This window comes from Ascaphus truei, chromosome 2 (genome assembly GCF_040206685.1).
Source record: "Ascaphus truei isolate aAscTru1 chromosome 2, aAscTru1.hap1, whole genome shotgun sequence".
In the NCBI taxonomy this organism is placed as follows: domain Eukaryota; kingdom Metazoa; phylum Chordata; class Amphibia; order Anura; family Ascaphidae; genus Ascaphus; species Ascaphus truei.
This window is the reverse complement of record NC_134484.1, coordinates 406,248,772-406,271,037: the sequence shown is the minus strand read 5'-3', so window position 1 is coordinate 406,271,037 and position 22,266 is coordinate 406,248,772. Positions and strand designations below refer to the sequence as shown.

Sequence of the window (22,266 nt, the reverse complement as noted above, 5' to 3'; positions counted from 1 at the left end):
TATTTGTGATATTAGGAAAGGGAGGATGTAGTAATGTATTTAATGCGCTATACCCACCCACTCTGTTTATATCAATGACGTCATTACAATTAGCCAATAGGATATAAGTAAGAGGGAGGGCTTTAAGTTATATAACATCAGACCGAGCAGCCAATAGACACTCCTGACGAAGTCGTAAGAGATAACGACGAAACGCTCTAAGTGTTCCAGCCTACCAACAACCAAGAGAAGAAACACCAAGGATCCACTTCTACCACCAGATCCGGTGGTTCTCGGCGCACCGGAAGTGACGCAACGGGAGCCCCGGCGTGGATTCTAGTGTTTCCGGGGGAGCGGAGGAGAACGAGCAACCCAGGGGATCGCGACCCAAGGGATATCTGTTATCCACTATCCATTACTGCCTTCTTCGACTGTACTAAGTGTAAGCCTTCATTTGTGTATTCCCTATTAGAATTTTTTACCTTCTACACTATATGGTCTCTCATTTTTTCTTCCTTGGAGGTGGTGGCTGATGCAATCACATAGGGCGCATCCACCCCTTAAGTTGGATGACTGCGTGATTTTGATTACTTGAATGTGAGTAGTCAATATTGACTTAGTTTGCACCCATTCACTGATAAACATTATTGCACTATGTAATGTTTTCTTCTATTTTATGGCTGCGAGACAAATTCCCCTGACCTTTTGAAAGATCATCTGAGAAAAGACAAGTGGAACAGTCTTTTTCAAGGGTTGTAGTTTGTTTTCAAGTCCTTTTCACTTTATATGCACTTTAATTGAGGCACGTGTGTTATTACTGATATTGTTTACTAATCACGTTTATTACTTACACATTAATGGTTATATATTTAATATTTTTATTTTGGGGTTTGTTAGAGCGCTATTGTCACTGTTTTTCCTAAATCTAAGTAGACCACATCAATTGCATTACCCTGTTCTAAATATAGGCACCACATCTGCTTTACTCCAATCTTGTGGTACTGAGCCTAAGTTGAGTTTAAAGTAAGAGAATAATACATACATTGTTATAGATAGGTTTCTTAGGGCAGGGCGGGCATTCTATTAGTATGATTATCAGCTCAATGCGTATCTTGAGATCTCTCATGGGAACCATAGATCACAGAATTTAGTTAGAGATCCATCCAGTATCCCGTATGAGTGAGCTTTTACATAAGCATGATGTTGTTCATTTTTTGGAAGATAATTTTTAAGGAAGGGGGCAATTTGTTTCCAATTGTTTGCTATGGTACATCTGGTGACAGAGAAATTCTGGGAATTACCAGAATTATTTTTGTTTAAGAGTACAACAAATGGTTTGGAGTACAATATAGTTTTGTATAGTCACAATAATGTATATTTTCATTTTTTCAAAATATGTACCAAATGAGCTCAATAGATGTCCATACAGTATACTGGCAATTAAGTCCAATGTCCAATCCTCTTAAGTGAAAAGATACTCCTTCCTTGAGAGAAGTAATCCCTCAGCTCTCTTGATCTGAAGATAAAACAAATAGAAAAGCACACAAGAATAGTCTTATTGTAAAAAATCTTTGACACAATATTGCACAGTAAATAGAAATACCCACTTGTGGTGCATTTGCATGTCTCAGACAGGAATGCAACCCTGTCTTTCACCATTATTGTTTAGCAGACTGGAAAAAAGTGCTTCCACTGCAGCCAGTATTCTGGGTAATAACATGCAAATGAGCACACAGTGTGTCTCTCTTTACTTCTCATGCATTTGAACATGGACGACTGTAAGATTATGCCTGACGCATTACACAGCTTTTCAGCACAGTCTGTGTTAAAGTGCATAGCCAGTAAACCTACTCACAGACAGCGGTTTCCAACTATTTCGGCCTTTTGGGTCTCATCAGTGCGAGGTTGGTTGCTGGCTACACAATATTGCCAAATGTTCAGAATTACTGTAAATAGAAGTACTGTAAATAGAAGAAACAAAAGGGCGTAATTTTACATAGTAAGAAATGGCAGGACAGTTTTCAACCAAAAACAAACCTGACTACTGCTTTAAAGTATATTTAAAAAAAAGAAGAAAGTCTGATTAGTCAAGTTCCCCAATTTTAATTTTCACGAGAAACCTCAAGTCAAAATGGGTTATTTTCTTCATCGTCTTTTTATTGCTCTGGGATAGGATTATGTACCGATGAAACCAATGTTATTGCAACCGGCGGCGCGCTCCCATAGGTGAAATAGCACAATAGTGCCATTACCTTCTTTCAGGCAGCTGAGTTAAAACAGTGGTTCCTTCTCCCGCTGGTGCGCTGTGTATGTGCCGCTGCAGAGCGCCACGTCTTGCAATAATGTTGTCAACATCTGTTTACAGTATGTAAATACATCAAAATAACACTTATTTCAATTCTTAAGCCCTGCTAAAACTTATTTTGTATTCTCTGAGCTAAATCTTGTTTCAGGGGACTTTATATCATTAAAATCTTCAATACATTTAAAATATGAGAAGACACAATTTGATTTCTCCTTTGGCGGCAACTGATCAGAAATTGACTTCACCCTCACAGCATATACCAGTGGTTCTCAACCATTTGTGGGCACAGCTCCCCTGCTCATCAGACTGCAAACAACCTTCTCACTCATAGACACCACGCTCACCCTCCTCACACACACAAAACCCACCCACTTCTTACACACTCACACTTCCTACTCAAGGCACTCCACATTCACCCTCCCCCCATTGTCACACCCTTTTTCTCAAGCCGCCCCGCTTCTCATATAACACATCTATCACACACCCCAAATACATGGCACGGAGGCTGCGATCCTCAATCCCTCTCTCTCTCCTCTGTGCTGGGCTGAGAGAGGAGAGTGAGTAGAGGTGCATCAAAGCCTCTCAGTCTCCAGAAAGCATGAGACGGGCAAGCTGAGCAACCAGCAGAGTGTTTTTCCCAGGGGCCCACAGCACCCATGGCATTCTGGTTGAGAAACACTGGTAATAGACAGAAGCAGCGCAGAAATGTTCCCAGGATTCTTTTGCTTGTACAGTTTGCCAAAAATTCTTATGGACAATGGATTATTTTTTTCTGGCCTTCTGTCACTAAGAATATAGTTTGCTTTTTACAGAAAAGTTACCCTACATGTGTAATGAAAGCATTAAATAAAATTCATTTTTCTAAATACTGTAGCTGTCACAAAATAGATGCTTTTACTATTTTTATTTATTTTTAAAATGCCAACATATCCCACACATGGGAAGGGATGTATATACTGCAGAATGACATACCAAATAAGGACTAACAAGCGCAAACAGATGCAATAGGTGCTGAGGGCCTTGCTCGTGAGAGCTTGCAATCTAGAGGGAATGAGGGGCAATGTTGAAACAAAAGGTAAAGTGGCTGCTCATTATGGGACGGATTATGCCTCAGGATGGAGTTAGGTCCAGCCGCACAGCTGATCCCAATTAGGTTTGGTGTTGTAGATGTTAGGTTATATGGGATTGTCCCTTATTTCATTGACATGTCCCATTGTCCAGGAAAGATCTGTCGGGACGCATAATTGTCTCGTATTTTAGTGGCTGAACTTAAAGTTACTGTAATTAAAATCAGTCATAAAAAAGTAATCGATTGATTACGTGAGTGTAATAGTTACCTTTTGCCTTACTAAATTATTAAAATAATTAAGTTAGGACACTACCTGGTCATCTCATCATACCACGACACCCAACCCTAGTTAGGATACTACCTGGTCATCTCATCATACCACGACACCCAACCCTAGTTAGGATACTACCTGGTCATCTCATCATACCACGACACCCAACCCTAGTTAGGATACTACCTGGTCATCTCATCATACCACGACACCCAACCCTAGTTAGGATACTACCTGATCATCTCATCATACCACGACACCCAACCCTAGTTAGGATACTACCTGGTCATCTCATCATACCACGACACCCAACCCTAGTTAGGATACTACCTGATCATCTCATCATACCACAACACCCAACCCTAGTTAGGATACTACCTGGTCATCTCATCATACCACGACACCCAACCCTATAGGTGTTATTTTTTCCCCACCCCTCTACTCATTAGGTCAGTGTGTGTCTTTCCCAGCCCCGCCAAAAGCAGAGATGTTAAAAAAACAAAAAATATAGTGGTCAAACGGGAGATACCATTCAGTCCGAAGCATTTGCAAATCATTCATCACTTATTATGACCGTACACTTTTTCATACTTGATTTCGGTGTTCTGTATAATAAAAACTTAAATGTGACAACCCTATGTAAGGGGGTGTTAGATTATTAATATCAAGTTTCTTATTTTTAGTTACTCTGAGAGTTACTGGAAGGAACAACCCATTTATTGGTGACTCTATAGAAGTTACTGATTAACTACCACTGGGTTAGTTTTTGTCTATGCTCTGTACATACCTGAACGCAATAAAAATAAAGCTTGATTTCAGAAAATTACTGCACCTGCAATTTACAGTATAGTCAAAATAATTATTACTACCATGTTCTGCCCTCATCCCTTCATTTTAATAAAAATAGAACAAATTACCTTTATATTCACTAGAAAAAAGGAAAAATGTGGACAATTTGTGAAATTAATAGCATATTCGTTTTTACTTTGAATGCTGGGACTCCTTTAAGACACGGTCTCTTCACTATTTATACAATTCCGCCTACTGTTTGACCTTATAACCAGAACGTGTGAGGTACAGTAATGTTGATTGTAAAACTAACACTATAAACATGCTTAAACTCCTTTATATTTAAGGCAGAATTTGAAATTCAAACCTTCGATGTTTCTGTGTGTAGCACTGCTTCCCCCCCCCTCTCCTCCCCCCTCCTCTCCCCTCCTCTCCCCCTCCACACCCCCTCTCCCCTCCCCTCTGGGAGATTTGCCCTTGCTAAAGGTGTCTGTTGGGGCAAGTACCTGTTGGTGTCCAGGAGATATTGAGGTTCTGCGATGTTGTGGGGAAACAGGACAGGCTTTTCCTTTTAGATGCTTCAGTTCATACTTCATTGTGCGAGCGCCTAAGTCTACAGTCCATCAGGGGGGGGGAGGAGGGGATGGAGGATTGGTTCCACAGTGGGGACTGTCTCCAGCCAACGAGCATCTAACAGCAGAGTCACGACAGAGGGGAAGCGCAAAGCGCTTGGCTCATGTAATCTACTTCCAGTACACGGAGTGTTTGCCACGATCATTGGCCCCCCTGTACAGAGATGGGACACTGGTTCTACACCGGAGGCTTAGCTTGGACCATACTGCAGTTTCTGGTGAATGAGTAATTATCTGATACATGCGATATTATCTGATTTGTTTGTGAGTGCGCAGTTCATATTTTAATTCCAGTTCCATATAAATTTATAACCTTACTACACTATGAGTGCGCCTGTTTTTTGTTTGTTTTTCTTTTTGATATATAATACAGCCTGGGTCCCCCTGGTCCCCTGTTTTGTCCCCTTACCTTTCCATAGGCAGCGTAGACTGGGGAGAGTGCAGGGGGGAGGGCGGGCGGTAATTCGCAGTAGCAAGCGGCGGTCATTACGAGTATAGCACAGTAGGGGAACTACAAGTTCCAGCAGCCTCAGGGGCTGCAGACCACATGTTGCCAGGCAATCAATAGGGCTGAGAGATGCATGGCAGTTAGAATTCTGACTGTTCTGACTGTTGGGGTTCTGACAGTTAGAGCGACCGACAGTTGGAGCCAGGACAGAGAAAGGGAAGGTAAGGTCTGGGTGTCAGTGGCATCAAGACTAGGCCAGAATAACCCTTTAGGTCCAATATAGGCCCCACACACCTAATCAGATTGCGACTAGGGACATTTCCCCTGTAGCTGTATAAAGTTAGTGTATAGTGCCATATGAAGACGCCGCACAGTGATTTTACGGACTGTGGTTTGGAGCAGGACCACCACCGCACTTTAATAGACTATCAAAAGTGAGACCCTCCTTCTGGAGTTCACCTCACGCGGAGGCTTCGCTGACATTGACATAACTGGATCAGTGGATCCCTTTTGCAGTTTGGCCATACCCGGGTGCTGGAGCACCTGGGCAGGTACCTCACAACGTGCACCAACTATAAAACGTTAAGTTACTGTAAGCAGTGCTGTCTCACACATTGGGTGGGTTGGCTCTTGTGGACACCAGGGAGGTTGGGTGCCCAGGGGCCCCTCAGTACTTTGTGAAATCCCATCAGGGGTGAACACTATGGTTGGAGGGCACGGTGTTGCTATGGCCATACGAGGTCTATATTGTATGTGGGTTAATGATATATCTAGTTGTACCTGTGTTCAGTAAACTGTTATTAAATACAAGTGTGTGATCTTATTGCATTGGGTCCTGTGAAGGGGTTATCCGGCACTGTCAAGATCCCTCACAGGTGGAGGCCCTGTCACCAGACGGATCAGGTACACCCTGGGCTCCCAGCAGCGGAGGTTCAGGCCTCTTGTGAGCCACAGGTAACCACCACACACTCAGTAGCCACCACATTTCCCATAGGGTGTGGAAAACAGTGATATATATATATAGCGAATAAAAAAAAAATCAATTGTGAGCACATTCACATGTCTTAGACAGGTCTGCAACCCTGCCTTTCAAGCATTATCACCTACTGAAGCATACAGTGCTCCCACTGCAGCAAGGGATTCTGGGAAATGACATGCAAATGATCACACAATGTGTCACCTTTTGCCTGGAATATCCATTCACACGGAGCCCATTTAATCTGATGCATCGCCGTTCACACAGCTTTTAAGCACAGCATGGGACTAGCAAAGCAAGTCAAACCACTCACAGACATGTTTCAACCTTGATGGGTGGTACTGTATATATAAATACTGCTAAATCACTCTTCTTTCCTCCCCTCTACTATCCTTATTCCCCTTCTGTATCTCTCCTGTTTTGCCTTTAACCCTTTACCACTTTTCTATTTGGAAGAATACAAAACTTGGCTGTTGAACAAAAATGACATAATCTTAGAAATTGGTTAATAGGTGACCCCTTACTTAAAAAAAATAATACCTATTAAGCTTTTACAATCAAAATAAATGAAAGTGCCAAGGATTATTTGTTCGCAGTTGCTGAGGAAGCGTTTTAAGTTTTGCTTCTTTGGTATAATGTGTATTGTATCATTTATTAATCTAACATATTAAATAATAAAACTAAGATCCGTAAGTGAAAGTTAATGTACATTTTGATCAATACAATTTAAAAGCTATTCATACTAGAGTGTTTTAATAGCAAAAATGAATTCACAGCCCAAATATACTTTTCAACTTTTTTGTTGAATTGATAGATTGATTTAAAAAAAAAAACATGCATCATTATCTAGCATTTAATAGATTCTACTTACATCAATACAATGTCAGCTCTTGTTATAATTTGTTTTAAAAAGACCTGTTTGACACATGCTAAAATGACCAAGAAAAATAGGGTTAGTAGATTATATAAAATACTAGCTGATATACCCGGTGTTGCCCGGGATTTAATTTTCCCGCTCCCCCTGTCTCCGCTCCCCCCTCTCTCCGTTCCACCTCTCTCTCACCGCTCCCCCTCTCTCTCCGCTCTCCCCTCTCTCTCTCTCCCCATTCCCCTGTTTCTCTCCCTCTTCCCTCTTCACATCAATCCAGTCCCCCCTTCACATGAATGCGCCCCCCCATTCACAGCTCTGTCCCCCCCTTTACAGCTCCGGTCCCCCCCATACTTCACAGCTCCGATCCCCCCCCTCCTTCACAGATTTGGTCCCCCCCTCCTTCACAGCTCCGTTCCCCCCCGTTCACAGCTCTGTTGCCCCCCCTTCACTGCTCTGTTCCTCCCCTCGTTAACAGCTCGGATTCCCCCCAGTTGACAGCTCCGGTTCCCCCTGAATCCTATGGAGCACCCCTCACTCTCTCCCCCAGCGGCCGGGAGGGGAGTGTTGGTTAGCGTTGGTGCACTGCGGGGGCGGACGGGGGGCTTTCTCGGGGACGGGTCATTGCGGGGGCGGGTTGGTCGGTGATGGGTCACGGGGGTGGCTGCTTGCTTGGCGGCAGCGCACTCACTGTGGGGTGGGCGGGTTGCTCGGCGGCGGCTGTTCGCTGTGGGGCGGGAGGTTTGCGTGGCAGCTCGCTCTGGTTCCCCCCCGTTCACAGCTCTGAACATGGACCTGCCCGTGATGTCACCCCGCCTCGCAGTCACAGAGCGCGAGAGCCAATGAGAGCAAAGGCCCGCTCTGCCAATGAGAGCCAATAAGAGCCAAGGCCCGCCCCACTGTCAGCCAATGGGAGAGCCAATGAGAGCCAACGAGAGCGCGCACAAACAAACCCACGAACAAACAGATTTTGACTTTTATATACTGTATATAGATGACCCAGTATGAGAGTGTGTCCACGTAGGAGCCGAAGCACAGCCACACCAATGTAGAATAGGACACGAAAGTTCTTTCAAGAATTTATTAGCTAAAAAGGCATAAGGACAGACATCCTAATAGCACTCTGACATGTTTCACGCACAGGGCGCTTTATCAAAGAGCTTTATCTACTCTTTGATAAATCGCCCTGTGCGTGAAACATGTCAGAGTGCTATTAGGATGTCTGTCCTTATGCCTTTTTAGCTAATAAATTCTTGAAAGAGCTTTCGTGTCCTATTCTCCATTGGTGTGGCTGTGCTTCGGCTCCTACGTGGATACACTCTCTTGCTGATTACCTGCCTGGATGCACGCCAGTCTGGATAAGCTGTGCAGAGGCTTTTCCTGCCTTATTGTTCACGCCCCGCTCCAGCTGCTTTGGTGCACGGCAACCTTCCCCTTTGGAGGATTTCGGCGGTTCCTGAGCTGAGGAGGACGCGCTTATGGACGGCATGACATCACGCAGGGTGCCATGGAGTCAGCGTGATCGACTGACCAACACCCGGTGAATACTACCACGAGTGACGCCGCGCTTGCCTACCTCCAGGATCTACGCAGGGGAACCGCCACCAAATGTGAAGGATCGTGGCTCCGGTTTGATTGGCTCTTACCGGTCTGAAGTTGCGTGAGTAAAGCAACCATTGGCTGCTGTATACGAGCGGTTATTGAATATAACCCTTTATTGCCATTTTGTTTGAGACATTGAAAAAAGCACTTACAAACCACGCACTTGCAGACTTTCATCATTGACCCTTCAAGTACTGGACATATGTCTTTATATTACAGCATTTGATTCCAGCGTGACACCACTATTACTGTTTTTAGAGGTCTGGATATTTTGGTCTTTCTTTAGACCAATTTTCTTCTATAGATGACCCAGTACCTTATATTGTAAAGAGAACAAATAGCATTGTTTTCATACCGTAGTAACAAATTAGGACCCGGTTATCAATTTGTTGATTTACAAGAAAGCAAATGTAGCTCTTAGAAGCCGGTGTAACAGGAGAATTGGTGCAAGATGTTGAGTGACAAGATGAAGCACCATGCAAATAATAGTCTGGTGTGACAACAGCTCCAATAATTTGTAATATTTCATAGTTTCAATTTAAATGCAGTAGTTGTATACAGTATATAATTTTAACATTATTTTATTATTTCAGCAGTGTTAAAAAGGTGCATGAAGCATTTCCCACTGAACATACATTAAACATGCTGTAAGAAATTATGTTGACCGAGGCACATTTTATGTGAGGTTTCTATGTTGAAGAGTCCCCTCATATATGTTGTGCTGTACATTATCTTTTCATAACAAGTTCTTAGCATGTTTTGGAACATTGGCTGCATACCGTATGTAGCCATGCCTGTCTTGGCTACTAGTCTGCCCTCACTGCCAAGCCAAGCCCTGGTAACAGTGCAGGCAGTGTCAGGACCAATCCAGGGTTTTCCCCAGTGTAAGCAGCTTCCTTGAGTGACAGGGGAGGAGATGGGCTAAGGCTGTGTTTTGCCCAATAAGGGGCTCAGACCTTGGACCTTCCCCCTCAGTACTTAAGGGGCTACACATGTAAATTTAGGCAGTTGTCTCTCCCTCTTGAGAGAGACTGGTATCACACAGAGGTGTACAGGGCTCTGGCACCTTCTGTCCCCCCCCCCCCTTGGGAGTGGGGGTGAATACCATACCTCTGACTCTAATAGGGAGTCAGGGAAGAGCAAGGACCGCCCTTGGTGCCCATGGCCAGGGGTTGGAGTTTAGGGACCATCTGAAGGCCTAGAGTAAGCTGTTTGCAGTGTTCCAGTGTATGCTGTTATATGCTGTGTGTCCTGACTGTTGCTGTTGCAATAAAGGAGCTGCTGTTTATAAAATATTCTTCTGCCTCGTGAGTGCAATCTATCCGGGGGAGTATTGTGAGTTCTCCTGCAGGGATTGTCTCCACATCCCTGGAGCCTGCAAGAGATAGAGGCGCTGACACCAAGGAGATAAAGAACTACCCTCTACCCCAGAAACCAGTCCTGATGTCCCCACTACCACCGACAGACCACTCGGTATCTTGAAAGCCAGCAGGTACCAGCACCACACACCTGGTAGCAGGTCAAATCTCCCAGAGGGTGGGGGAAACACCACTACACCTATAATAGAAAAACAAAGAGGGCAGCATGAGAGGAGAGCTCCTCTTGCTATCTCTCCTTGTTATCCTCAATTTTAGAGAGCCCATTCCAAATACAGCATCAAACACTGCGACTGTACAGTTCATACTTGACAGCCCTCACCTTGAAAAAGAGTGCGTAGCACTCGAAACGTTGGTTTCTTAGCTGCATTAAATTCTTTATTTTGCATAGTCCGTGTGCCTGGGTCATCTTTTTATCACAGTGTGTACAGTTGATCAGAGTAAACTTCATAGTCAGGCTCCCTTGCTAATTCCTTGTGCTTTTTGACTAATATGGAGAATGTCATTGGTTCAAGGAAACAATAGCAGATATATTTAATAGATAATTATTAATTATTAATGGGTTTTTTTTTCGAAGTAATAACTTGCACCTTTTATTTCCTTTAGTTTCTCCATTTTAATAATACCAATGTGTTTAGTAGTGTTAAGCAGTATTTACTCTTCTGCACTTCCACTATTTCTGTGGGCCAGCATTGTAAAGAATAGACTTATTGGAGAAATAAAACATATCTATTCATTAAAGACAATGACTTCTGATTAACCACTTAAGGGAGATTGAAAAGTACATTACATTAAATGTAAAAACACAACATACGATACAGACACAGCGCATGGAGTGTAGAAGTCCAGTCTGTGTAGGTTGCAGAGGTATTTCAGCAAGGACCTTGTGCACCGCTTCCCTGGAAAAAAACATTTGTAGCACTGAGTTTCGCAGCAGTGTCTGAGCCTGTTGACGTATGATACGCAATGACGATACCACAACGCGTTTCACATGTAAAAGTGCTATATACTGTATATATATGTGTGTGTAATACAATCTCTCAAGAGAACCTTTCACTGTGACTCAAGAGGAACCTTTTGATAATTGTATTCTGCCTGTGCTCACGTATGGATGTGAAACTTCAAACCCTAAATGCCAAGATAATTCTGAAGCTTTGGACAACTCATTAAGGTTGATAGATGTCTTATATAAAGACACCCAACAAAAAGCTACAGTGGAGGTTATATCTCAGGCCCGAATTCAAAATGGAACCAGACAGGGCTGCGCTCTATCTCCCCTTCTGTTTGCTCTGTGCATCAAACCATTGGCTAATACAATAATAATGAACACAAGCATACTAGATTATACAATTAGAGGCAAAGATGATAAAATAAGCCTTTTTGCTGACAACATCCTTCTAACTTTAAGTAAACCAATGACCTCATTACCTAATCTATTCGACCTAATAGATAAATTTGGTGTAGTAACCGGCTTTAAGGTCAATAACTCTAAATCTGAAGCCGTCAGCATCAACATACCGCACCCAGTAAAAAAATGAATATCCATCAAGTTCGACCTCACATGGCAAAAAAAAAATAGATACTACCATACTTAGGAATTAAACTAAGCAAGTCAATAGAAACTATGTATACAATCTAACAACCCAGCACTACTGAGAAAGCTATGAAATGATCTAACTAAATGAGCTAAATACCCGATTTCATGGTTCGGTAAGATATACAGTACTCAGTTAAGATGAATTTACTCCATAGAAAGCTATTTGTTTTTAGATACCTACCCATCCCAATAAAGAAAAAAGAATTAGAGAACTTACAAAAAAAGATCTTCATATTTGTCTTGGGCAATAAGAAGCCCAGAATCAAAAGAAGCACTCTGTATAGACCAACCACTGAATGGGGACTAGCGCTCCCAAACCTGCTAGAATATTACAAAGCAGCCAGAATAGGTCAACTCACATTATGGCACGTACCAGGGGAAAAAACAAGATGGGTAGAGATAGAGGCTGAAGAAATAAAACCTCAGAGTATCAAGTCTCGGTTGTGGATCCAGGCTGAAGACAGACCATTAATGGTTAAGAAACACTCAGTACTGGATCACTCTATCCGACTATGGGAAACACTTACGTTTAAATATAAACTGACTGCAAAAGAATAAAAAATGACCCCTATGTTTGGGAATCTGGCAATCAAACCAGGAAGATACAAATATTTGAAAAACTAATAGTTAAGCACAAAGCTCCAAATAAAGAATTTTTGTTTCTTCCTGTTTCCGAGGCAAACCAAACTCCCCTAACATAAGTTTTGAGGTTATATGTAACACAGACCCTTACACAAGAGGCCTGATATCATTGCTATATCAAATGTTCCTGTCAATAGCACAGGATAACAAATTAATATATATGAGACAATGGAGAAGGAGATGGGTGAAGTCCTGGATTGTGAGGACTGGGGAGAGATTTGGGAATCTATAAGGAAGGTATCTCTATGCACATTAATTAAGGAAAACAGCTATAAGTTATTATTTTGCTGGTACTATACACCAGATAGACTAAATAAAATGACCCCAACATCCTTCACGCTGTGCGTCAGAGGATGCCGAGAGACGGGATCTATGCTTCATACCTGGTGGGAATGTAAGGAAATAAATATTATAAATAGACTGCGGTGGCTACACCGCCCACCAGATCCCTGGTCAGCATTATTAAACAGACCTATCTCAATTCCAAGCTAATCTCGCCACACATTTATTTCCGGCCACAAGATGTAGAATAGCAGCCAACTGGATACAGCCGAACCCAGAACTCCCCATAATATTAAATAAAATGTGGAAGATTATGCAAATGGAAAAAATTACAGCATTTTTATGTGACACAATATATACATTTACTGCACCTTGGGGAAGCAATATGACAATAAGTATACACGATATGTAAAGAGGGTGGGTGCTCCAAAGATAGTGAAATCTTCATGCTATTAAATCCATGAGTATACGGCTCCAAGCAAAGACTATACTATGGAGTGGGTAGGCAATAAAGTGATCTGTGAGTGACCAGTCAAAATACAATGAAACTTCTCCTGGAGGGAACAATCAAGAATGCTCAATATCACCTTGATGTAACCTCATTGGAGGAAATCAAATATGTCCTGGTACTCATCCATATCCATAAATCACATAAGGAATAAATAGGAACAATCTTACCCACTCCTTGAGTCTAGCGAGTCCGCAGTGGCGTGCCAGCCGCTGATGCAGAAGTCCAATGGTAGAGAGTAGAAGAAAGCAGTGCACTTGCCAGGGAGTCAGGTGGTATGAAAATAAAATCTATTTATTCAGTACAAAAACAAAACATCACTCAAGGATCAAAAACAAAACATCACTCCTACTCCTTGATAAAGGACACTTTGTGTCTGAAACGCGTAGGAGGGTTTCTTACCTCCTTGGGTGATGTTTTGTTTTTTGTACTGAATAAATAGATTTGTATTTTCATACCACCTGACTCCCTGGCAAGTGCGCTGCTTTCTTCTAGTCTCTATCATTGGACTTCTGCATCAGCGGCTGAAGATATATGTCAAGAAAATTTAAAATGCTCTCTAAAGTAAATGGTAGAGTCACAGGGAGGATGGTACAAGACGGTCAGGGGTCACAATATAAACCCGTTACACTATGGCGATCAACCTTTCAAAATCAAATCTGTCTGAGGGTGCTGTTGGAATCTCTGCACCTGACAAACTGCACAAAACAGCAAACAGCTCCCAGTGCAACCAGTGTTTATCTGTTAAGAAGAGACTGCCGCTGACTTGGAAAGTTTTCCAGTTTGATCTGGTTGTTGAATAAAATCAAACACCTCCATCCATAGTGTCTACGCAAATAAACTGGAAGAAGCTGATTATCAGACCAGGGGGATTAGTCCTTTTTGTCTCTCACTCATAGAGGAACTTCCCACCTCTCATTTCCCCTGAGGAAGTCACAGAGTTGCGACAAAACACGTTGGGTGTGTGACACTGCGCTCCTTTGCAAACTGAGAGGTTTTAATCCTGCTGGTCACTGCTTTTTTAATTCATTACATCAGCTGTGACTATCTCCAATCTTTGCTGATTCAAACAGAGGACTTCAGAGGTGGGAAGTTCATTAGGAGTAAAACAGGAAAGGGGGAGCTAATTTCTTTAGCTTCTCCATTTTTTTTGCTATTAGTTTAGCAGAACCTATTCTTTTCCACATGGAAAATTCTGACCTTTTCCTCTCTAGAACAAAAGACAGGGGTGCCCAATGCTCTGTCCAATTGACAAAACATATATGGTTAATAGTATAAAGTTTAAATACTTCAATAATAATAATAATAACTTGGTTATTTAGTTTAACCCTTTGGCCAAAGCATCGTAAGCCTGCATACCAAACGTCAAGGTATAACCAAAAATGCAGGTCCTACACTACACTGTGAACCCTTCCCTTTACCTCTGTATGAGGGGAAAGAACCATAGTAGGTCCTGTTCTTGCAACAGAGTGAAAGACCTCCCAAGTTAAAAAGGTGAGGCGGAGTGAGTTCTGTCCTGTTGACAACTTAACATTGTTTAGTATACAAATTTTTTTTCTTGAAATATAATACTGAGCAAATTTTTTTACTTGACCCTTCTCCCATGAGTTCTGTTTCTATTTTACACCCTTCTTGAAATACCTGCAACTGCTCCTGAAGTATTGTTCCATTCCTGATCTACAGGTGTTTTATTTATGTTCTTTTCTCTTGATGCCCTTTTGCCTGTAATGTACCCTGGCACTCTAGATGCCAAAGAGCAGCACTTGAAGAAGTAACCACACCCAGAATGCAGTTGCAACTCTGTGTTTATTATGATGAAAGAAACACACAAAAGATTCCCTCATGAATGCACTCAGATAGACCTGGTAGAAGTGATGTAGTCTATTATAATCAGTTTATTCAATGATAAAATAATAGTTGTACAGAGGGGTGTGGTAAAGAAGTCCAGGGCCACCCCCTAATTACATACCAAAAGAACTTCCACATTTGAGTAAATGGGGAAGAAAACTGTGAGAAACACTACACAAAATCACACGGTATAATGGCTACAGTCTGTATGGGTAAATTCCTGCAGAAAAAAGTACTAGCATGAAGTGAGGCAGTACTATTATCTAAAAAAAAACGGCAGTCTATTATATTGTAAGGCTGCCGATACTGAATCTGGAGGAAGAAAATACCAAATAACAGAAAATAGAATACCAACAAGCTGGCAAAAGTAAACTGCCAGACTAATCTGGTGTGATAGTGTAGGTCAATAATCAGCGTGTAGTCACAATACAAAACACAATGAAATCAATCTGTATGATCAGCATAATACAATGAGAGGTAAAAGTAGCAGAAGTATAAGATCCTAAATAGGGCTAGCAGAAAATGTGCATCCGTATAGCCCAGAGGCACGATTCAATGACCGTATCCAGTTATAGCCTCTTAACCAATAAACCTCATGAACCCTCACTATAATATGAGAGCAAGTGTATTCCTGATGGTATGGTAGGATCATAACACATGTAAATCAATGCTAGTATCGGTAATTACCTTATAATCCTCACAATAAAACACTTAGGGGCCTATGCAGAGAGCAGCGAATTTTAAAAATGGCGAATTTCATAAAAAGGAGCTTTTTTGGAGAGTTTTAATCTCCATATGCAGAAAAGTGCGAATTCTGCTATGTTTAACATGGATGCGTCTGGCGAGTTTAAATTGGCGAGATGCGCGCTTCGGAAACATGTAAAAACAAATTCGCGCCTTTTTTTTTCCCTTTGCAATGGCCGCGAGCGCCAGTTTTTTTTGGCGAGGCAAAACGGAGACAATCGCGCCATTTTATTGGCGCGAACAGCCGCTAGATGCCGTTCGCGCCTCTCTGCATACGGATATATTTTAAACTGGCGAGATTGCGGTTCTCGCCAGCCGCGAGGCGAGTTTTACAAATAGAAATGAAAAATTGGCGCGATTTTCGGAAATCTCCATTTTCTGCTGTTTTCTGCGCGATTATCTCCAAAAAATGGCGAATTTCGAAAATTCGCTGCTCTCTGCATAGGCCCCTTAGTGAATATATCGTAGAAGTGCACATGCTGATGATATACAGAGTGATATGCTCAAATAACATTCATAATAAGTTTAAACAGAACACATAATGCAGTGGACTTGGTAAACAGCAACTGCCTGTGTACATACAGAAATACGTGGAGTTCCTGAGCACTCCCTCAAAGCACATACTGGCATAATGTTACCAGTGAGGGGCTACAGAACGATACACTTAGCTTAGTTTGTAGTCTTCAAGTGTTAAATCATGCAGCCCATAGAGAGGAGGGGAACAGGAATAGCCATTTTACTGTGTGATTTTGTGTAGTGTTTCTCACAGTTTTCTTCCCTATTTACTCAAATATGGAAGTTCTTTTGGTATGTAATTAGGGGGTGGCCCTGGACTTCTTTACCACACCCCTCTGTACAACTATTACTTTATCATTGAATAAACTGATTATAACAGACTACATCACTTCTACCAGGTCTATCTGAGTGCATTCATGAGGGAATCTTTTGTGTGTTTGTCTTACTATCCCCTTGTCCCTTTTTGCACCAGAGATGACCTCTGATTATTTTCACATTACTCTATTGTACTGCAGCTGATGCGGGAGCTTTCCCCCTCTTCCCCTTTTCCCCTTGTTCTTAATTTATTATGATGAAGTCATGTTAACCAAACATAACCCTTGTGTGTTTCAAAAATTCTTAAAGATGGAAGAGTTACTGATTCTACTTTTTGAGAAAGTGTCTACTGTTGTGCGGTCAGGAGTGAGCTGGCAAAGAGTCTTATCTTTGGTACTTGCATTGTCGTGGGGGTTCTATGATCCGGAGTCCATGGCTCTAGCACTTAGGTTAGGTCCAGGAGGTAAGGTAAAGTGGTCTTACCTCCTGCTTGAACCTCCAATTCAATAGTGCAATTGATGGCCGTGGCCGCAGTTTGTGCGGTGTCTCGCTAGTGATGGCGGTGAGTGTCTCCCGCAACCCCCTCGATCGTGTACCTCCTAAACTGCACTGCAGGTATAGGTGGACTCTGATTCAGAGCCTGTGTATCAGATAAACTAAATTAGTCAGAAACCGGAAAACTTTACAGCCACATGGTCTTGACACTGAATGGGACTTGAAGTGCTTTCTATAGGATTGACAATATATTTCTCTGCTATTTCAATTCTCCACAGATGTACAGATGCAGCGGCCATTATTTTAACAAATCACACGGTGTATACCTCGGAATACCCATGTCATGGCGCGGGATTTCTTCCAACTGTACCACCTTAAGACGCAAGTGCAGGCGAGTGCAGCGAGTGCAGAAAATGGCATTTTAGTGTTCTGGTTTTTAAACACCTGAAATTGACACAGTAGCACAGTACTGTACACATCACAATTCATTCATTTCATTGCATTTAATTGCACACAATCCATAAAATTCAAACAAAGCAACCGCGATAAACACGTGTGCCTGGGGCGATTGGCGGCGTTAATGCCGCGTGGAGTACAGCAGCGCACATGAAAACGGTGCCGTGATTTCTTAAAATAATGGCCGCTGCATATGTAATGTTGATCTTTATAATGAGAATGCTCCCGTCAAGATTGCTCTATCTTGTTGTTAATTCATTATTATGTACATTGGAATTATTTACTGATGGTTATTTTGTCATAATGGCTTTCATTCCTATTCCTATTTTCAAAATATTTAGGAATTTACTTAGGTCTATTTTTAATATCATTAAACATATATGACTAACAAGATGTATTTATATACATCATATAATGTTCTCTATCATGATGTGTGGTATTGTTGTACAATTTGTAATCTAAATTTATTCAGATACAAGTAGCTGACATTCAATATTTGTTACATTATATTTCTATACTTGTGCCACTTAATCTGTTCAATTATTTTTTAGTTCCATTTTCAACTTATCTAGGATTTCCACTTACAGTAGCTTAAAATCTTACAACAATTGAATATACATGTGTTCATGTGTATGTATTGATTTATTCTATGAGGTTTGTATGTACTTTCATGCAATATTTTCAATGATGATATGATGTATTATTGGGCAATATGCATATGCAGATTTATTTTAGACACATGTAGCTCATATTTGATATTTGTTACACTTTTGGATTTGCTACACTTGTGACATTTAGTTTGCTCTCCAGTACAATAGATCAGGGATGCAAAAACTGGGAGGGCGCGTGATTTTACAGGGTGGGTGCGGCGGTTACAGAGGTCCCACGCTCTCCACCATGGCATTTAAATTAAATACCGGGGGACCACTTGAGGCCTCTGTAACTTCTCCTACCTGGTCTTCGTCGATGCGTCGCCATGGTAACCTGGTGTCAAAGGAAACCGTGGGGTCACGTGACGACGCGTTGCCATGGCAATGGGACGTCACATGACCTCGCAGCATCATTTTATCGCTGGAGCCAAGCAGGGGAGGAGCACGAGCAGGGGAGACAAGCGGGCAAGGGTACGCAGGGAGAAAACTTTGTGCACCCCTGCCATAGATCATTGCTGCAGATATATTTCCTCTACAATTTCTAATGATTCTATGCTTATGACTACCCATATATATTTACACATTGTTATCAATGTCATGATATATATTAGTATTGAATTAACTATGATTTGTAATTAACAGAGATTCCCTTGGTTTCTGACTAATTTGGTTGATCTGATATACAGGCTCTGTATCAGAGTCCACCTATACCTGCAGTACACAGGTTTTAATTATGCATGATTGCTGATTGTACAGTATTCACCTGTTTTCTGGCGCTCGTATGTGTATATATATATATGTATGGGATTTCTGGGTCTATCACTCCTTGAGAAAGCACCACGTAGGCGTGAAACGCGTGGGAGGTTTATCTCTGAGACTACCGTCCCCTGTATGTCCAAATAAAGACGTTTTTATAATTTTCCACTAACTTTGGTGCCATTTGATTTTTGACAATGCCAGTTTCGTTGCCGCTCCGGATGTTTCTCTTTTCACTAATTCTTACTCTTTGCCTTCTGTGACCTTTACGACATTTGTATGGCTATTTTATTCCACTCTTGCTACTCTGAGTTTGTGTCTAAAGAATGGAAAATTGTACAAAGTTTCAAAACAAGGTTCAGTAGAGAAGGACCAGTCAGGTTCAAAGTGCTCATTCAAGTACCACAACGCCATTTTATGCCCAATATCAAGATATACTGATCTTATTGCCACAGGCAGCAACAGACAGTTTTTTTTCTAAATATAGCCGATATATATATATATGTTCCTATGACTAGACAGCATAGACCTGTCCTGTGATAGTGCTGTCTTAGTAAGATGACCCCCGCTATTAGGGAGTAATGACAGCTCAGTGCATGCATCACTCAATTAGCTACCATACCTTAGGCTATATTGCTTGGGCCACCTAACTATATGACACAAGACTGTCCTGTATTTCACCTGACAATTTATACTGGATCTATATAACTCAAACGGTCAGAAAACCAGGCCTGTTTATCAATTACGCATAAACATATTAAGCAACTAGGAGTTATATACTCCGTTCATACTTAAGTAGGACCTCTTTTTTCATGTGACCCATGTGACCGCAGAAACTATATGTATGTATAAACCAATGGCCAAAAAAACAGCCCTGTTTTTCTGCAGAAATTCAAACTAAATAAGTAATCAGGAGACCATTAGCCCCATTCTACACATAAGGGGTTTTGTCCTTTGAGTGATTAACGACTTTGCTGAACCTGTCTATGTGTATAATACTAACAGTCCCAATATTAGTCCTGTCTGTAGACTGAGTTCACAAACACACAGATACCCAGTAAGCTCATTTAAGCCCCAAAAGTTACCACAATATATATATATGTATATAAATGTCAAAAAGGAGTGCTACTGGCCATGGCAATATATACTACAAACAAACACAAACAGAGCCCAGTGCTACATCCAATGGCAAAAATACACAGTGAAATACCTATATATCTCTTGAATAAAAGGGTCATTTAGTTTAACACTTTGGCCAAAGCATTGTAAGCCCGTGAGCCCCTCCAAGGCATGGCCATATTTCACAGGTCCTAACACTGATTAAAATTCTTAATAACCTGTACAATACTAGGAAGAATGACCATAATTGATCTGTCATAATCAGCTGCATGGTTCTAAATCTGATTGAAATTCTTATTTACCTGGACAATACCAGGAAGAATACTCTGTATTAGATCTGTCGCAATCACCTGCATGCAAAGACCTGTGCATATGGAAAGTGGGATGGGACGAGCTTTAAACCTGGGAGGGAGGGGCCAACCTCCCAAACAGCTGAGAACCAGCTGACAAAGTTAACAAACACAGAGATACCCAGTAAACTCATTTAAGCCCCAAAAGTTACCACAATATATATATATATATATATATATATATATATATATATATATATATATGCAGTGTTCGACAAACCTATACTTTTGCACGCCCCGGGCGAGTGGATTTAACATCGTGGCGAGCTCCTATTAGCCCAAGCAGCACACGTTTGGTACTGGGTGGCGAGTAGATTTTTTTGTTCGGCAAGTAGATTTTTTGGTGATTTGTCGACCACTGTATATATGTATATAAATGTCAAAAGGGAGTGCAACTGGGCATGGCAATATATACTACAAACAAACACAAACAGAGCCCAGTGCCCCATCCAATGGCTAAAATACACAGTGAAATACCTATATATCTCTTGAATAAAAGGGTCATCTAGTTTAACACTTTGGTCAAAGCATTGTAAGCCTCTGAGCCCCTCCAAGGCATGACCATAATTCACAGGTCCTAACACTGATTAAAATTCTTAATAGACTGAGTTCACCCATATAAACACTCGCCCCCTTCATACCTCAGAGGGGTCTTCTTTTTAAAGTGGCGAGTGCTACTAGTAAACCTATCTATAAGATCAGCATCGTAGGGATTTTCCATGTAGAATCCACCTACCCAGACCCTTTGACTAAACCTAGGTGTTTATATAATTTGCAACAGTGTCAGTGGATATCACCATAGTCCCTGCCGGTTCTTTTGCGATTTGTCTAATTTTATTAATTTTTGTGTTGTCTATACCAGGGGTGTGCAAACGATTGGACTTGCACCCCCCCCCCCTACTTTGTTCCCCTGGTGCTCGCGCCCCCCTTACCTCATTTTGCGGCGTCAAATGAGGCCGCGGGGTCATGTGACGTCGTGACTCCACGTCGTCATTTGATGATGTGTTGCCATGGCGATGGGTCATGTGATGTCACGTCGCATGGTCCAGCGGCGTCTCTGGTAAGTGAAGTTGCAGAGGCCTCACGCGATCCCCTGGCATTTATTTTAAATGCCTTGAGGAAGAACCGCCTGCACCCCCCAGGAAAATCCTGCGCCCCCCAGGTTGCACACCCCTGGTCAATCCGTCACTGCTTTTCTGATATTTCTTATATCCGAGTTCATAATAAAGGTTAAGTTTTAATAAAGATATAATTTCACACATCTTTTGATCTGAGTGCTGTCTATAAGGGGCTCTTTTCTTGTTTCTGCAAGTATCTTTTTACCCAGTCAGGTTCAAACAACAAAAAACAAAATCTATATTCTAATATAGTATTTTGTATGGGATATTTACAATGTGAATGTTTCATATATCGTTAGAATAATTTTGAAGAGTTTCAGCGAAAAGGATACACATTTTCTAAGACGTGCACATTTTTAAATGAGCTTTAAAATATAAATAAATATATATATATATATATATACATTTACATTTTAAGTTATGGTGGGTGAAAAAGGCAACAAAAAACCTCCACCGTTAGCATATAACCAATATCACTTGTGAGCACATTCACATGTTTTAGACAGGTCTGCAACCCTCCCTTTCACCATTATCACCTAGCATGCTGCTTGCTGC

At 41.6% G+C, this 22,266-nt stretch overlaps 1 protein-coding gene across 3 annotated transcripts in view; it reads left to right on the top strand.

Annotated features, from left to right (window-relative positions):
• The window catches only part of CDK14 (cyclin dependent kinase 14), a 693,217-nt gene that overhangs the window by 33,102 nt on the left and 637,849 nt on the right, over window positions 1-22,266 (top strand). The window lies entirely within an intron of this gene.